Raw genomic sequence first — 15,922 nt, 5'->3', positions numbered from 1 at the left:
TCAAGTGCGAGAGAACACAGTGCCCAAGTAGAGAACAATCTGCCTGCCCAGGGACCCTCCGGAGGTGAGGCTCCATCAGCGAGTGCTACAGGAACTGGCCCTGGGTACACTGAACTCTGCTCATCAGAAAGCACAGCCCTGGGGAGGGGCCTCCTGCAGCTGCTGAAAAGTGATGATTAAGAGGCAGCACAAATGGCATGGATCCTGTCCTAACCTTACGCTTTCTGAAGACAATGATGATGAACGAAATGACGAATGAGCTATGATAATCCTATAAAAACCCTCCTATCTTCTCTTGCCTTCTTTTCTTCTCCTATTCTTTTCCCTATCTCCAAATCCATTCCTCTCTTTGATGATTCAAACCACTTTTCCTATGAAGACAACCTGAAAATGTCCCCTACAACAGCTCCTGGGCCACCTGAAACCTGTCTCCCTTGCTAATGACAAGGCCCATCTCAGCTGACACAAACCATTTTTATGTGGAGTATTTGATGGTTCTGTGTTTTGTTCTGATGATTGTTAGTTCTTTTGGTTCATTGGCGTTGGAAATAAATCACATCTAACCTCTTTTGTACTAAAATTAACTGTCTCCTTGGACTGATTATCTTGCCCTTGGTCTCCGCGGAGTTGCACCCTCAGGATCTCCAACGTGCCTGGCAGCCCGAGCAGTTTGCTGAAGTTCCATGTGAGGGGAACGAGGCTGGCTTTCCCAGGCTCTGGTCAAGAGGGCTTGGCTACTCCTAAAAACAGCAAAAATGCTTCAGCAACATTCAGAAACCAAAGCAGGAAACAGAACCCCTCTCACATGGATGGATAGCAAAGGCTCTGGTGAGACAGGAAACTGGAGCATTTTGAACAAGTTCATCCACCTGTTTACCACGTGGGTTTAGTTTTCTCAACAACATATTGTAATTCCAGTTTGGAATGTGTCATAAATAATTTTTTTCATGATAAAATTGCTTTCCTTGAAAAAGAAAGAACACAATTCAAAAGAACATAGAGGGGGGAAAGTCATTCTTTTCCAACCTGGAAAACGGATACAAGACTTTCCCACAAATTAATAATACATAAACAAAGGTTATTTTTCAGAGGATGGAGAAGTGGTCCTCAAAGAGAGAAAAAAAGTTTGGCAACCTCAACAGAAGAGAAAGTGGGACCCAAAGGGTGTCAGGTAACAAGCATCTGGTCCACCCCTAATTTCAAGGGTTGAATCTAACTAAACCAAACCAACATGCACTGCTTACCTCTTCAAGTTGTCATCCACCCTTGCAGAGGCAAGGTTGACCTTGTGTTGACCTGAAACTTTTCCCTCCATGTTTCATACATCATTTGGATGCTCCTTCAACCTCTCAGACTTCCCCCTAAATTCCTAAAGGAAGTCTCTGCTCCAGCCATGTCTGTCTACCAAAAGCATCTAGCAAGTTTACTTCCAAGTCTCTATTCATGCTGTACTCTCCACCTTGACTGCCTCATCCTTCTCTCCATAGGCTTAGACCCTTCCATTCATCATAGTTTACTTCAAGACCCATGTCATCAATGAAGCCTTTGAGGCCACCCAAGTTCTTGGTAGCCTCTCCCTCCTCTCTTGAGCCTGTATGGCAATTAGAATTTGCACTGCTTGTTTGACAATTATCATTTACTCTCTTATATAACCATTAATCCCGCAGACATTTTTGAGCACTGACTATTTTGCCTTTGGCAGATTCTTTGATATTTGCTAATCATAAAAGGTTAGTAAGAAACAAGAAGTATGGAGGAGGAGGAATAATGGGCAGAGCAAGCAGGTAAGAGAAAGAACCTTTTAAATAAAAGAGATGTAAAGATGTCCTACATCATAGGAAGGAGGACCATTTAATAACACGTTATGTCTCACCTCCAAGCCCATCTGATTACTCTCCATTCTGTGATGCTAGTCCGGGACTTTACAAATGTTTGTGTTTTGCCAGCTGACCTCCTAGGAAGCTGTGTTAATAAGGAGTGCTAGAGAGAAGGAAATGGCAACCCACTCCAGTGTTCTTGCCTGGAGAATCCCAGAGACGGGGGAGCCTGGTGGGCCTCCGTCTATGGGGTCACACAGAGTCGGGCACGACTGAAGTGACTTGGCAGCAGCAGCAGTAGCAGAGAGAAGGAAATGGCAACCCACTCCAGTGTTCTTGCCTGGAGAATCCCAGGGATGGGGGAGCCTGGTGGGCTTCCATCTATGGGGTCGCACAGAGTCAGACATGACTGAAGCGACTTAGCAGCAGCAGCAGAGAAAGGTAGACTGGAGGTGGCAGATGAGATTTGCTCCTTCCTGTCTGTTCTGTGTTGCTTTCCATGGGCTTCCAGTCCATTCGTGTTTCCAATAAGTATCACCCCAGCCATACTCCTTCACCTCATCAGTGGCAGCTCCTTCTAGTAATAGCAGCTGAATTCAGTTCAAAACTTTTCCAGTTCATAGAATCAGCTTCTCTGTACCACCACCCCTATCCTGAGACATCACTGCACACCAGCCAACACAGTCTTTGCCTAACGCAGAGATACCACCACCAGTCACACATCACTCTCCTCAGAGGTCTGGCTTCAGCTCCTTGGGGCTCCTCCTTTAAGCTTCTAAGTTTTAATAATTACAATTTCTTTCCTTTGTTCTCTCAGTCCTAAGGGTGATACATGCTTCCCACTTTCACAATATCTTAGCATCGTCTTTCTACCTTTTTAGTTATCTGGATAACACTTTTTTATATTAAATTCTATTCAATAACCGGTACAGTTTCTATCTCCCTATAGGACCCTGATTGATACAGAAGGAACTAGTTTATGGGCATAAATTAAAATAATGCAAAGTGGTGCCGCTAAAATGCCAATAGATATATTAAATATTCAAACAATCCAAAAGAAGGAAGGAAAGAGAATAAGAGGAATAAAATTCAGAAGAGGCAAACACATTACATTAAAGGTTAAAGCACTTAACTGCCTTCCCCAAAAAAGCAAAAATGATCAGAAGTGATTTTTAAAATGGAAGATCCTACAACATTCAGACTTTAAAGATATATTTTAAATGTGATGACACATAGGTTGAAAGTAAATGGATAAAAAGAAGATATATATTGCGAACAGTAAACATAGCAAAGCTGGGAATGGCTAGATTAACAACAGACAAAATAGACATCAGGGAAATAGTACATCAAAGACAAACATGGACAGTTTATAATAATTATGCTATGTCCATCAGAAGGAGAAAACAACCATAAATTTGTGTGTGCATAATAATGACTTTAAAATACAATACAAAAAAAAAGTTTAAAGGAAGTAATATACAATCCACAATTATAGTGGGAGGTGGTTCAGAGGTTAAAGCATCTGCCTGGAATGCGGGAGACCTGGGTTTGATCCCTGGGTCGGGAAGATCCCCTGGAGAAGGAAATGGCAACCCACTCCAGTATTCTTGCTTGGAGAATTATGGCGGGAGGAGCCAGTCCATGGGGTCGCAAAGAGTTGGACACAATAGAGCAACTTCACTTCTCCCAATAATTCATTGAAAAACTAGGAAAAAAAAACACTATCAACATGACCGAACTGATATTTCTAGATACTTATGCAATCATCCAACTTCTTTTCAAGCGCAGTTGTATAGCCACCAAGATAGAACATATATTAGACCATCAGTTCAGTTCAGTTCAGTCTCTCAGTCACATCCAACTCTTCGTGACCCCATGAATCACAGCACACCAGGCCTCCCTGTCCATCACCAACTCCTGGAGTTTATCCAAACCCATGTCCATCGAGTCGGTGATGCCATCCAGCCATCTCACACTCTGTCGTCCCCTTCTCCTCCTGTCCCCAATCCCTCGCAGCATCAGAGTCTTTTCCAGTGAGTCAACTCTTCACACAAGGTGGCCAAAGTATTGGAGTTTCAGCCTCAGCATCAGTCCTGCCAATGAACACCCAGGACTGATCTCCTTTAGGATGGACTAGTTGGATCTCCTTGCAGTCCAAAGGATTCTCAAGAGTCTTCTCCAACACCACAGTTCAAAAGCATCAATTCTTCAGCACTTAGCTTTTTTCCCAGTCCAACTCTCACATCCATACATGACCACTGGAAAAACCATAGCCTTGACAAGATGGACCTTTGTTGGCAAAGCAATGTCTCTGCTTTTTAATATGCTATCTAGGTTGGTCATAACTTTCCTTCCAAAGAGTAAGCGTCTTTTAATTTCATGGCTGCAATCACCATCTCCAGTGATTTTGGAGCCCAAAAACATAAAGTCTGACACTGTTTCCCCATCTATTTCCCATGAAGTGATGGGACCAGATGCCATGATCTTAGTTTTCTGAATGTTGAGCTTCAAGCCAACTTTTTCACTCTCCTTTTTCACTTTCATCAAGAGGTTTTTTAGTTCCTCTTCACTTTCTGCCATAAGGGTGGTGTCATCTGCATATCTGAGGTGATTGACATTTCTCCCAGCAATCTTGATTGCAGCTTGTGTTTCTTCCAGCCCAGCATTTCTCATGATGTACTCTGCATATAAGTTAAATAAGCAGGATGACAATATACAACCTTGACGTACTCCTTTTCCTATTTGGAACCAGTCTGTTGTTCCATGTCCAGTTCTAACTGTTGCTTCCTGACCTGCATATAGGTTTCTCAAGAGGCAGGTCAGGTGGTCTGATATTCCCATCTCTTTCAGAATTTTCCACAGTTTATTGTGATCCACACAGTCAAAGGCTTTGGCATAGTCAATGAAGCAGAAATAGATGTTTTTCTGGAACTCTCTTGCTTTTTCGATGATCCAGACCATAAAATAAGTCAAAAAATTTTTAAAGAATTAAAAATCAGGATAATAGCAAAGGATTAAACAACTAATATGCAAATTGAACTCAGCCCCAGAATTAAACAATAATGAAAACACTACCAACAACCACTCCTCTCAATAAAAAATATTCACACCAAAGCATATTACTATGAAAGATCAGAATTCCTGGGATTTAGTAGTGATGGCGGAGCCTGGTAGGCTGCAGCTATGGGGTCGCTGAGTCGGACACGACTGAGCGACTTCCCTTTCACTTTTTACTTTCATGCATTGGAGAAGGAAATGGCAACCCACTCAAGTATTCTTGCCTGGAGAATCCCGGGGACAGGGAAGCCTGGTGGGCTTCTGTCTGTGGGGTTGCAGAGTCGGACATGACTGAAGCGACTTAGCAGCAGCAGCAGCAGCAGTGGTATATAGGATTAAGGGGTAAATTACAAAACTCCCAGATAGGGAAAATTAGACCCTTACAAAGAAACCAACCCAATTGGTATCAGATTCACCAATAGCAATATCTTCAAAACTTTAAGTGACAATGATTTGTAATCTAGCTTTCTATCCCCAGCCTGTCATGTGGGTAGTAAAGGGACATTTTAGACATTAAAAAACTAAAACACAATATTTTAGAAAGTTAATGGAAAGCATGTGTCAATGAAACAAGAAATAAACCAAAGAAAAAGAAAGACATGAAATCTAGAAAACATATCAAAAGAGAGGCAAAAGCATCATATAATGACATCTGTGAAATCTTTCAGAAAGAAAAAAGTCCATGTTGGAGCAAGGAGAGGGAATCTGGGGGGAGAAGTTCTCTAAAAAAGCTAGAGCTGCTGTGCATGAGTCCCTTGACAAAACTGTTTATTTATAGTAGAGATATTAGAAGATTTGCAAAATTAATCATAAACATATAAAAAGAGACTTCAAAAAAATTAAGGCAATGTCATTTTCAGCATAAAAAAAGGGCAGGACAAGGAAAGAAATATATTTGCAATTCACCATGGCTCATCACTGGACAATGTTTACATGTACATAATAAACTAAAACTGTTTTATTTAAATAAATATGTGGAAAGGGAAAGAAGAAGATATCAAAGAGTTAAGTTTTTATCTACTATGGCCAAAATACAATAAAATATTCCTAAAATTTATCAGTCAAGAAACAAGCATATTATTTACATTAAATGAAGTAATAACACTTAAAACAGTAACTATTACATGGTAAGCAGTATCGGCTATTATTAGAAATACAAAATTAAATATCAGGAGAAAGAGCCAGAAATGAGAGTAGTTGTCTCTTGGGCATAGGATTCAGAGAGAAGGAAAACTATTTCTGTTCATTACAAGCTTTTTAGTACTACATGACTTTTAAAATAATATACATGTGTTGGTTTTATAAAAATAAAAATTAAATTAATAATAAAACAGCTATATTGTAGAATAAAATATAAACATAAAAACATTAAGGCATTATAAATAAGGAAGTAAAAAGTAATTTATAAGTAAGGTGAATGTAAATTTTAAGAAACAAAGTATGTGTTATAAAAAAGACATATTAAGCTTTTTCATATACTGTTGAGTTAAAAACTAAACAAATTTTTAAAAATCATACATACTCAAAAAGAAACATATTCCATAAACAAAGTATAAAACAAACAAAAAAAATCCCAGAACAAAACAGAGAGGTCTCCCTAAAAAGAGATATTGAAAGCTAGAGAAACAACTGAGAAACCAAGTTCTTAAGTGAAATTTAAATATCCAGTGCACAAAACGGATACAAACCACTTGCCTGAGACTAGAAGTAAGAATAGCGCTTTATCGCCATTCAGTTCAGTTCAGTTCAATCGCTCAGTCGTGTCCTACTCTTTGCGACCCCATGAATCGCAGGACACCAGGCCTCCCTGTCCATCACCAACCCCCGGAGTTCACTCAAACTCATGTCCATCGAGTCAGTGATGCCATTAACGGCTGCCAAAATATCTCTGTCCACCAGCCCAAAATTATAGGTAAAAAGAAGCCACTTGTCCATAAACAGGGATAAGCCCTGAGTTCCTGTATTAGAACTAGGACAATGCATTCAGGGGAAGGCTCCCGAATTTTACCATTTCTGCAGGGTGATAGACCCATCTGAGTCACAGCTATAAGCCTTAGTCAGAAATAGGCTGTAGGGGTGGAACAGAAGCTGCCATGAAACCATCCTTATTAGGACAACAGATCCCAAGAAAATGAGAAGAAGAGTTCATAAACAAAATTCAAAACTGTACTTTTAAAAATCCTTATCAAGGAGAGAAAGCCAATAACCAGAACAGTGGAGAACGTTAAACCCAAGAACAGTGACATATTTGAATGATACAGAAAGGACATTAAAATGAGTAGCTATTTTTAATTCTTGGAGATAAAAAAGGGATAACAGAGGACCAATAAATAATAAAATAAATAAAAATATTTATGAAATAACTTGATAGGTTAAAAATGCAGACACAGATAAACTGAAAAACCTGAGGTAATTGCCCAAAAAGTTATCAAAAAAGATTAAATCTGGGGGAAGAAAAGGGGAATTTAACAGACATAGAGCATAGAGAAATGATTTAAAAACTCCACCATATATCTCATAATAGTCATTTCATAAGAATAGACTAGAAAGAATAGGGGCAAAGGGGAGAGTACAGAGAGTGACAGAATTTTCCAGAACTGAAGGGACTCGTGAGTTCTGAGACTGGGAAAGCCCATCAAGTTTTAAAAATTCACACCTAGATGTATCATAATAAAAGTATACAATATCAAAATTAAAGAGAACATAAAAGAATCAGAGATAAAAGAGAGACAACCAATAAAGGAATGAAAAAACTGACAATGGACTTCTCATTAACAACAGTGACTATCAGGTCTATGGAATAATTTTCAAAGCATAAGGGAAAAGTGCTATGAATCAGGAATTCTATACAAACTGCTGCTCGACAACTGGGATTCAGAAAATTATTGACCACAAGCTTTTTCCTTTAAAAAGCTACTCAAAGATGTATTCAGTAAAGGACATAAATTAACCTTGGAGGAAAAAGGAACTGTGTGGGGAAAAAAAACTGGTGAAATGAGTTAGTAAATCTAAAAAAGTATTGATTATAAATAATAACACAACCAAATTCCTGTGTTTATAAAAATAATTCCTGTGTCTATAACTCCAATACTAGATCATTCTAACGTCAGATCAATGAAAGTTTACTCGTGAGAGGATGAAAGTTAAAACTTCCAGGAGACTGATGGAGACACTGATTAAGGTTTGATGAGATGATGTAAGTTTGAATATATATGTTAAAAGTCTAGAAAAAGTCATGAAAAGAATAGAAACAGTAAGCATAAGTTCCAAACAAATAGAAGAAAAAAGAATATAAAAAAACTCAATCAGCCAACATGAAAAAGAAGGAAAACAAAAAAGGGCAAAAGATAGTAAATAGGAAACATAATTAGCAGAAATAGATTAACAAATGTAGATAAACTCCTAATTGTCTTTTTAAAAATAAATCACATAGGAGTCTCTCTGAGACAAGGCAGAACTAGTACACAACATAGTTAAAAACTGTTGGAGAAAAACTGAGGGATTTCTGGTAAAAGAGCCTCTATTTTCTTACTAAAATAATAAAGACATTGCTTATAATAAACAATAATAAACACTGCTCATGTAAGGGGAACATGAGCAGTGTTGAGACTTGAGGGCTGTAGTGATCTTGTCAAAGCTTTGGGTCAGAAGTAACAGAAATCCACTGGCTACAGATCATATAAAGTGCAGCCTAATTAAATGGTACAGGAACAAATTGTCACAAAAAAAAAAATCTGATTGGCCAATGATCAATAGATTGGCTCACCTGGATACAGTATTTGGTGTACACTCTTTTCCAAATACCTGCATTAACATTAGGGTGAAGGAGGGGGAAAATGTTGGAAAATATAATAATCTAGAAGACAGGGCACCTGTCTCCTACAAAATGTCATAGCCCGAAACAGTGTGTCAGAAAGGAAGGTAACAGTAAGTCTAGCAGAGTTGAAGAAAGGCCAATGTTAAGTGCTCAACTTAAAACCAGACACCATAAGTGATAAGTGGAATTATTAGCCAAGGTTGTTCCATTTTCTGCCACCAGTGAAGGGAATGGATGAAACTGAAGATTGGGAGTGGAAGGGGATTCACAAAGTTGTTTAGAGAAATTCCCTTGGTATTCTGTATAGGTGTGTGGGGAGAGAGTGAAGCCTGGAAAGAGTTCAGGACTGGGAAGGTAGGAAGGGGCAAGTCATGGATATTTCACTAAGGCTTTGCGGGTGGAAGGAAGAGAGATGGTGACTAGGAACAGGGGTGTCACTGCCAGAGGCTTCGAAGGAGGAGCAGCTCTGGGTGTAATAGAAGAAAAGGGCTGTCCAGGTGGAGTAGAGTGAAAATTGTTAGAGCAGAGGAAGTCAAGGGGCTGCATAAGAGTCATCAGCAACCGGGTGAAAAGGGATGCTGAGGGCAGGGTGCCAGGGAGCTCAGGGAACCTGACAGCTGAGAGGCGGGAGGGAGTGGGGGTGCAAGATCATGTAATCAAGAGGCCATGAAAGTGGTGAGAACTATGAGAACACTGACACAAACCTGACTTCTGGACCCAAATTTACCAATGGGTCCTGTCACTTTCAGGGTGAAATTCTAACCCCTCAGCACAGAAGACCTTTATGATCCTTCATTTCCATTTCATCTCCTATTGCTTCCTCAGGCTCTTCACACATCTAGTGAACTGCTTTCTTCTATCTCCACATGCTGATTCTTCAACCAGACATGTCCTTTTCCTATATCCTAACCCAACTGACTCCTGCTTAGTTTTCAGAGCCAAGGCCAAGAGGCATCTCCTCTGGTAAACATTCCACAAGTGAGTTTCCAGTCTGAGTTGAATGTTCCCCACCCCCACCCTTGTCGTGCTTCCACTGTACTCCTAGAGCCTTTGTCACACCCCTGTAAAGTTTTCAAAGGGTAGAGGCTGCATCCTACATATTTTGATGTCTGCAATACTCAGTGGGGTCCCTAGTATATAACAGACTTACAATATATACTTTTAAGTATATGCACAAATTTCAAGGGGTTTGAAAGAAATCATGACATCACAATTAAGGTGGGGAAATCAAAGAAATATCAACAGATAATCTCCAAGTGATATTGAATAGAATGGAAAACCACTATGGCATAGTATAAGCAAGTGAGAGAGGGAGTAAGCAGAGGACATAGTGGCTACTGGGAAGGATACTACACTGACTGATGAGATCAGGGTGAAACAAGATAGAAGAGGGCTCCCAGACACGTGTGGACCGTGCATGGGATTCTGGGTCACAGGGGTAAAACACAAGGCACTGGGAGGCAACCAATATTCGGCTCTCCACCATACACAGTCTCACGTCATCAGCATAATAGACCCTTGAGATGGCAATCGACTTCCCATCAATTGACTTCCCTTGTACTGGAAAGCCAGCAATCACAATCAAGTTGGAATGGAAAGCCATGGTAATTCTGTGACATTTCCTTCCCAGGTGTGGCAAGATCAGCTGATTTTGTCAGACTTGAGCTTCCTGGAGCAAGAAGTTCACACAAAATCCCATGAAAGCAAAGAACCTTCCCTTCTGGTTCTGCATATGTCCTATAGCACCAGCACGTGTTTACAGACTTATTAAGATTCAATACATAGGGTCTTCCTTGGCAGTCTAGTGGTTAAGACTTTAACCTGCCAATGTAGGGGATATGGGTTTAATCCCTGATTGGGGAGCTAAGGTACCACATGCTCTGTGGCCAAAAAACCAAAACATAAAGCAGAAACAATATTGTAACAAATTCAGTAAAGACCTTAAAAATGGTCCACATCAAAAAAATAATAATAATCATCTGAAAAAAAAGAAAACTCAATAAAATTATTAAAAAAAATTCAGTACATATTTGTTCATTGAATGAATAAAGAAATAAATGAGTCAGTAAACGAATGAAGTCTGACCTTTATTAAGTATAAGGGTCAGGCACTCTAAGTACTTGGCGTGTGTTCTTTTATCTAACCTTCTTGATATCCATGATTATTGTCCATTTTACATATGATTAAACTGAGGCTAGGCAAATAAGACATTTACCCAAGGTCACACAGCTTGTAAGTGACACAGCAAAAATTCCCCAGGCTTTTCTGCCTCAGAATCTCCACGCTTAGCTACGCTGCTACATGGGCTCTCAGTGAGTGGATTCCTCAGAATTAATGCATTTCTCTGGAAATCTCAGCCTCCCTATATGAAGACAGATGGTCTCTGATGTTCCAGCCCTATGAAAAAACAAAACATTGGGAGTTGAGGGTGATTAGTTCAAAATGTACAAAAATCTAAAAATATATTGGCTTCACTCAGATATTTGTCCAATAGGGGTGGAACAACTTTAATTAGTGTAACAGGACAATAGGAATTAAATTGGCTTGGTCAGAAGATTTTTACAGGATGACACTGATGGTATTACTATCCAACTTCAAAGATTTGGAAAGATGTTCCTGCTAACACTGGAGAATAGAAACCTGTTTTTCATCAACTAGGCTGGCCTGACAAATTAAGTCTGTGGAGTCATTAGATTAAGATAAGAGCTTATCTCCTCAGTTGACATTTATTCAGAGGTTTTTATACTGCTCAGCTAGTAATTAGTGCTGTTGAATTTTTAACACTGCTTTGTCCACTCATTCAAAACTTCTAGAGGTGTATTTGCATCTCCTGTGTATATTTTTGGGTATTAAAAATAGAAGAGGAATATAAGTGAATTACTTTAAGAGGTTTGAAGAATTCTTCCAAAAGTTATTCTGAGGTGAAACCTGCAGCTTAATGATTTATTTCCAGAAGAAGGGACCAGTTCTCCCAAATTGATCAGTGTGGAATAAAGAGTTGGCTTTTACTATGAGATCTATCATTTATTTTGAGGCATATATATTATAGGTTTATAATGTTCTAGTGGAATCATTAAAACTAGGATTGCATGCGATAATGGTTTCCTGCTGTTTCACACCCCAACTCCCTACTATAGAGTCCCTACTGTTGCTCAAAGTTGGGGGGTTCTTTTAGTTTCTTTCCTATGACTAATTTGACTGTGAAAGGCTTATTTTTCCAGTTTTCCTGTAGTTATAATAACAACTTGATTACCATAGAATAAACTAATACATTAAGCCTGCCTGAGTGTCTTGACAGTCTGTCAAACAAACGATGCTCACATTTTTAAATGCATGGTTTGCCAAATTCCAAGTTCTACGGTGAAATACTAATTAGTAATCAGATGGGTAAGATTCCCTGTTTTAATAAAGTCCATCACTTGGTTAAAGTTGCATCCCGTTACTATTACTATCACATCATTTATTCTGCCCTAAGTGTAAACATCTCTCTCAACATTCAACATATTGTGTTTTCCACTTTTAAAAAAAAATTGGCAGAAAGAATTCTGTAGGGACAAGTGAAGGTATTTAACCCTCCTGGTTCACCTTGCTGCTGCTGCTAAGTCACTTCAGTCGTGTCCGACTCTTTGCGACCCCGTAGACGGCAGCCCACCAGGCTCCCCCGTCCCTGGGATTCTCCAGGCAAGAACACTGGAGTGGGTTGCCATTTCCTTCTCCAATGCAAGAAAGTGAAAGTGAAGTTGCTCAGTCGTGTCCGACTCTTAGCGACCCCATGGACTGCAGCTTACCACCACCCAAAAAGAAATCTCAAAGAAGACTCTGAGTGCTTCAGAGATCTAGTCTGGAAAATGGATTCTCTGTCACAAAAGTGTGACAACAAAGTTTTGTAGTTAACAAGCTTCTGAAAAAGTTCATTGTGAATCAATTGATGTGTGCAGTAGAGACAAGAACCTCTTGTCAAGGACATACACTGTGAAGTGTCCCAGAAATCAGGGGAAATTTTTCATATTTGTTATAGCAGAGGTCCCCAACCCCTGGGCCATGGACCAGTATGGGTCCATGGCCTATTAGGAACCAGGCCACACAGCAGGAAGTTAGCAGTGGGCAAAACAGAAATCATTGCCCACCCCCATGCATGGAAAAACTGTCTTCCTAGAAACCAGTTTCTGGTGCCAGAAAGGCTGGGGACCGCTGTGTTACAGCACACAATCATCACTTCTCAACACCCCAAGTAAATTCAAATATACGCTTGACATCCCTAGAATGTACTGGAATGAACAGCTTACCACTTCAAAAAACCATTGAACTTTAGTTTCCTTAAATTAAAAAATAGATGTTTGCACAGGATAGTCTTCAAACATACGTCCCAGGGTCCTGGGGGCTTCCCTGGTGGCTCAGTGGTAAAGAATTCACTTGCCAATACAGGAAATGCAGTTTTGACCCCTGGGTCAGGAAAATGCCCCAGAGTAGGAAATGGCAACCCATCCTAATATTCTTGTCTGGAGAATTCCATGGACAGAAAAGCCTGGCAGGTTACAGCCTGTGGGGTTGCAAAGAGTCGGACATGACTGAGTAATTGAGCACACACTCACACACCTAGGGTTCTGAATCTTAGATTTGAGATCTGACCCCCAAGGTGGAAGCCTGAGAGGACTGAGAAAATCATTGCAAAAGAAGACCCCACTGAGTTTAGGGTCATCTGAGGAATCTGTAAAATTAAATTAAATAGAGTAAATAGAAACTCTGAAATTATGTGATTAGATTTTTGTCATCAGATAGAGGTCAGAGTGTATTTGTTGAACAAATGCCTGCATAAGTGAGTGAGTGAATGAATGAACTGGGGGGTAGCGTGGGATATTGAGATTTGGAGTCAGGCACACCTGGGTTCAACTCCTAACTCAGGCACATGCTTGTTTTTGCCCTTGGAAAATACACCTCTCTGAACCTGCTTCTTCATTAGTAAATCAAGGATAATAACTAGCTCATAAATTTGTTGCGAAGATGAACAAAAACCTATATAGGTGCTCAGAAAACATTTGTTTTCATTCCTTTACTTCCAGGAAATGTATGGTTCCATATACATTAAGTTGTAAAAATATCACCACCCAGCTTTCAAATTCATGTATTTACCAACTACCACCAACACATTTGTATATGCTATCATCATCATCATCCATTAATGGGAAATGAAAAAGAAAGGAGAGGAAAAAGAACGTGAAACTTCCCTTCCAACTCCCCATGGGTAATCAGGCCTGGGGAAGGTAGGCGTCATTCAGTATGTTTACAGCGAACTCCATCTCAGTACTTGGCCTTCGTTAACTCATCTCCCACCCCACCCCCAGCTTTCTGAAGAGCAACATGTAATTATAGCACTAACGAGGTCATTTAGCAGAAACCATGGGTAGGGAGTAATGAATGTGCTATCAGGCTCGGAGAACAGCTTGGGCACAAATCCAAATAGTCCATGTTCAACTCTGATGAGCCGACCTAAACTTGGAAAACAGAGCTTGGGAAGAGGTTAATAATAGGACATGAAAATTGAAAGGCTCCCCTCCAGAGAGACCCAGAGCAATGTTTTGAGCACGATCCTTTGGGAGCTGGTCTGTCCAGACATGAGGAGAAGCTGGGTGACACCTGGTACCTATTAAGATGGTTTGGGTGCTTCAGCACCATTACGGAGGATTTGTAGAGTACAAACCTGGAAGGGACTTCAGAGGTCATCTTTTTCCATCTCCCCATTTTACAGATGAGTTTAGAGAACTCCTGAGAACTGAACTGGCTTGCTCAGTCATGAGAAACAGAGCCAGACTCCATTCCAGGGCCTCCAGATAAAAAGGTATTTGACTCACTAGCCCATGCTGTCCCCTTGCCTCCAAGGGTGACATTTAGGAGACCATTTGGACAGTGTGTAATGATACTTTGAGTGAGGCTAATATTGCTTGGACTAGTTCTAGGGTAATTAAGTCTCAGAGGAATAAGCCTATCCATCTACCAGTTTGTATTTGGAATTAGTGCTCTTAACTGAGTGGCAATTGCTAACATGTCTGTGGCTTTCAACTATATAGAAAAGAAAATGGAGAAAGAGAAGCCAAAAGAAGCCAAATCCTTGGCACACTGATTTAAAGCCAGAACCTTGCCCACCCAACTCCCACCTCCTAGGTCCCAGAGTCCTTGCCTGCATTTCTGAAAGCACCAAACACTGCCAGTAAGTAGGTTAAAGAATAGGCCTCAGACTACTACTCTTTACAGTTTATAGATGTTACTGAAATGAATAAAATAAAAATTACTATAAAGGCATTTGATCATTGTGCTTTTCCCCCTATTAATAATATTAAAATTACAACAAAATATTCCTAACGAGAGAAAGAAATTGTTCACTCACCCTCAATATTTGAAGTGGTGAGTACGAAAGTATTAAGATTCACAGGAATGGATTTTCATTTCCATGAGCATCTATTAAGCACTTACCAAATACACAACACAACCAAGCAGTTGGGAGTCAAGATCGAGCATACAATCTGTCTTGAGAAACACACTGTTCCTTTGGGGATGCCCAAAATACCTACAAAGATAGGGAAAAACAGGTTTCAGGACATGTATGACAAATCCTAGGAGTTTCTTGTGGTGGCGGTTTAGTTTCTAGGTTGTGTGACTCTTCGTGACCCCATGACCTAGAGCCCACCATTCCTCTGTCCATGGGTTTTCCAGCAAGAATACTAGAGTGAGCTGCCGTTTTCTTCTCTAGAGAATCTTTCCGACCCCGGGATAGAACTCAGGTCTCCTGCATTGCAGGCAGATTCTTCACCACTAATCCACCAGGGGAGAGTTCTTTGTCCCCTATTAAATTTATTTCTTGTCTTTCATTTAAAGCAGTAACTGGAAAGGGTAACTTTGGAGCTGCCTTTAAGATCAGGAGGCATTTGTTTGCTCTTTTGAAGTGTGTAGCATCTCTCTGGGGGCCCTCTTATTGGACTAGCACCTGCATACAACTGAGTTCGCCCATGAAAGACCTCCCCAGGAACCATGCTTTCCATAAAGGCCCTATTCCCATCCCCTGGGCATCCTATATTCATCAGACCCAGAGCCTGTACACAGAGCCTTTGTTCCCATGGAGCTGATAGGAAGCAGGGAGAAAATCTGACAGGGAATGGTGAGTGTCATTAGGGTGGTAAAGTGCCAAAAATAATGTGAGGATGATAACCATGCCAAGGGGATGGGAGACTGGGAGCAC

The 15,922-nt window shown here is 40.3% G+C and overlaps 1 long non-coding RNA gene across 1 annotated transcript in view; it reads right to left on the bottom strand.

Moving 5' to 3' along the window:
- Positions 1 to 15,255, bottom strand: part of LOC129540923 (uncharacterized) — a 35,204-nt gene extending 19,949 nt beyond the window's left edge. The window contains exon 1 of the long non-coding RNA XR_008682732.2: positions 15,160 to 15,255. This is a non-coding gene — a long non-coding RNA (uncharacterized LOC129540923). The remainder of the gene's footprint in view (positions 1 to 15,159) is intronic.
- Between the last annotated feature and the right edge of the window lie 667 nt (positions 15,256 to 15,922).

Source organism: Moschus berezovskii, chromosome 4 (assembly GCF_049115385.1).
Source record: "Moschus berezovskii isolate FMDL1 chromosome 4, NW_MosBer_1.0, whole genome shotgun sequence".
Lineage (NCBI taxonomy): Eukaryota > Metazoa > Chordata > Mammalia > Artiodactyla > Moschidae > Moschus > Moschus berezovskii.
Note: the sequence above shows the minus strand (reverse complement) of the source record. Positions and strands in the feature narration are given on the sequence as shown.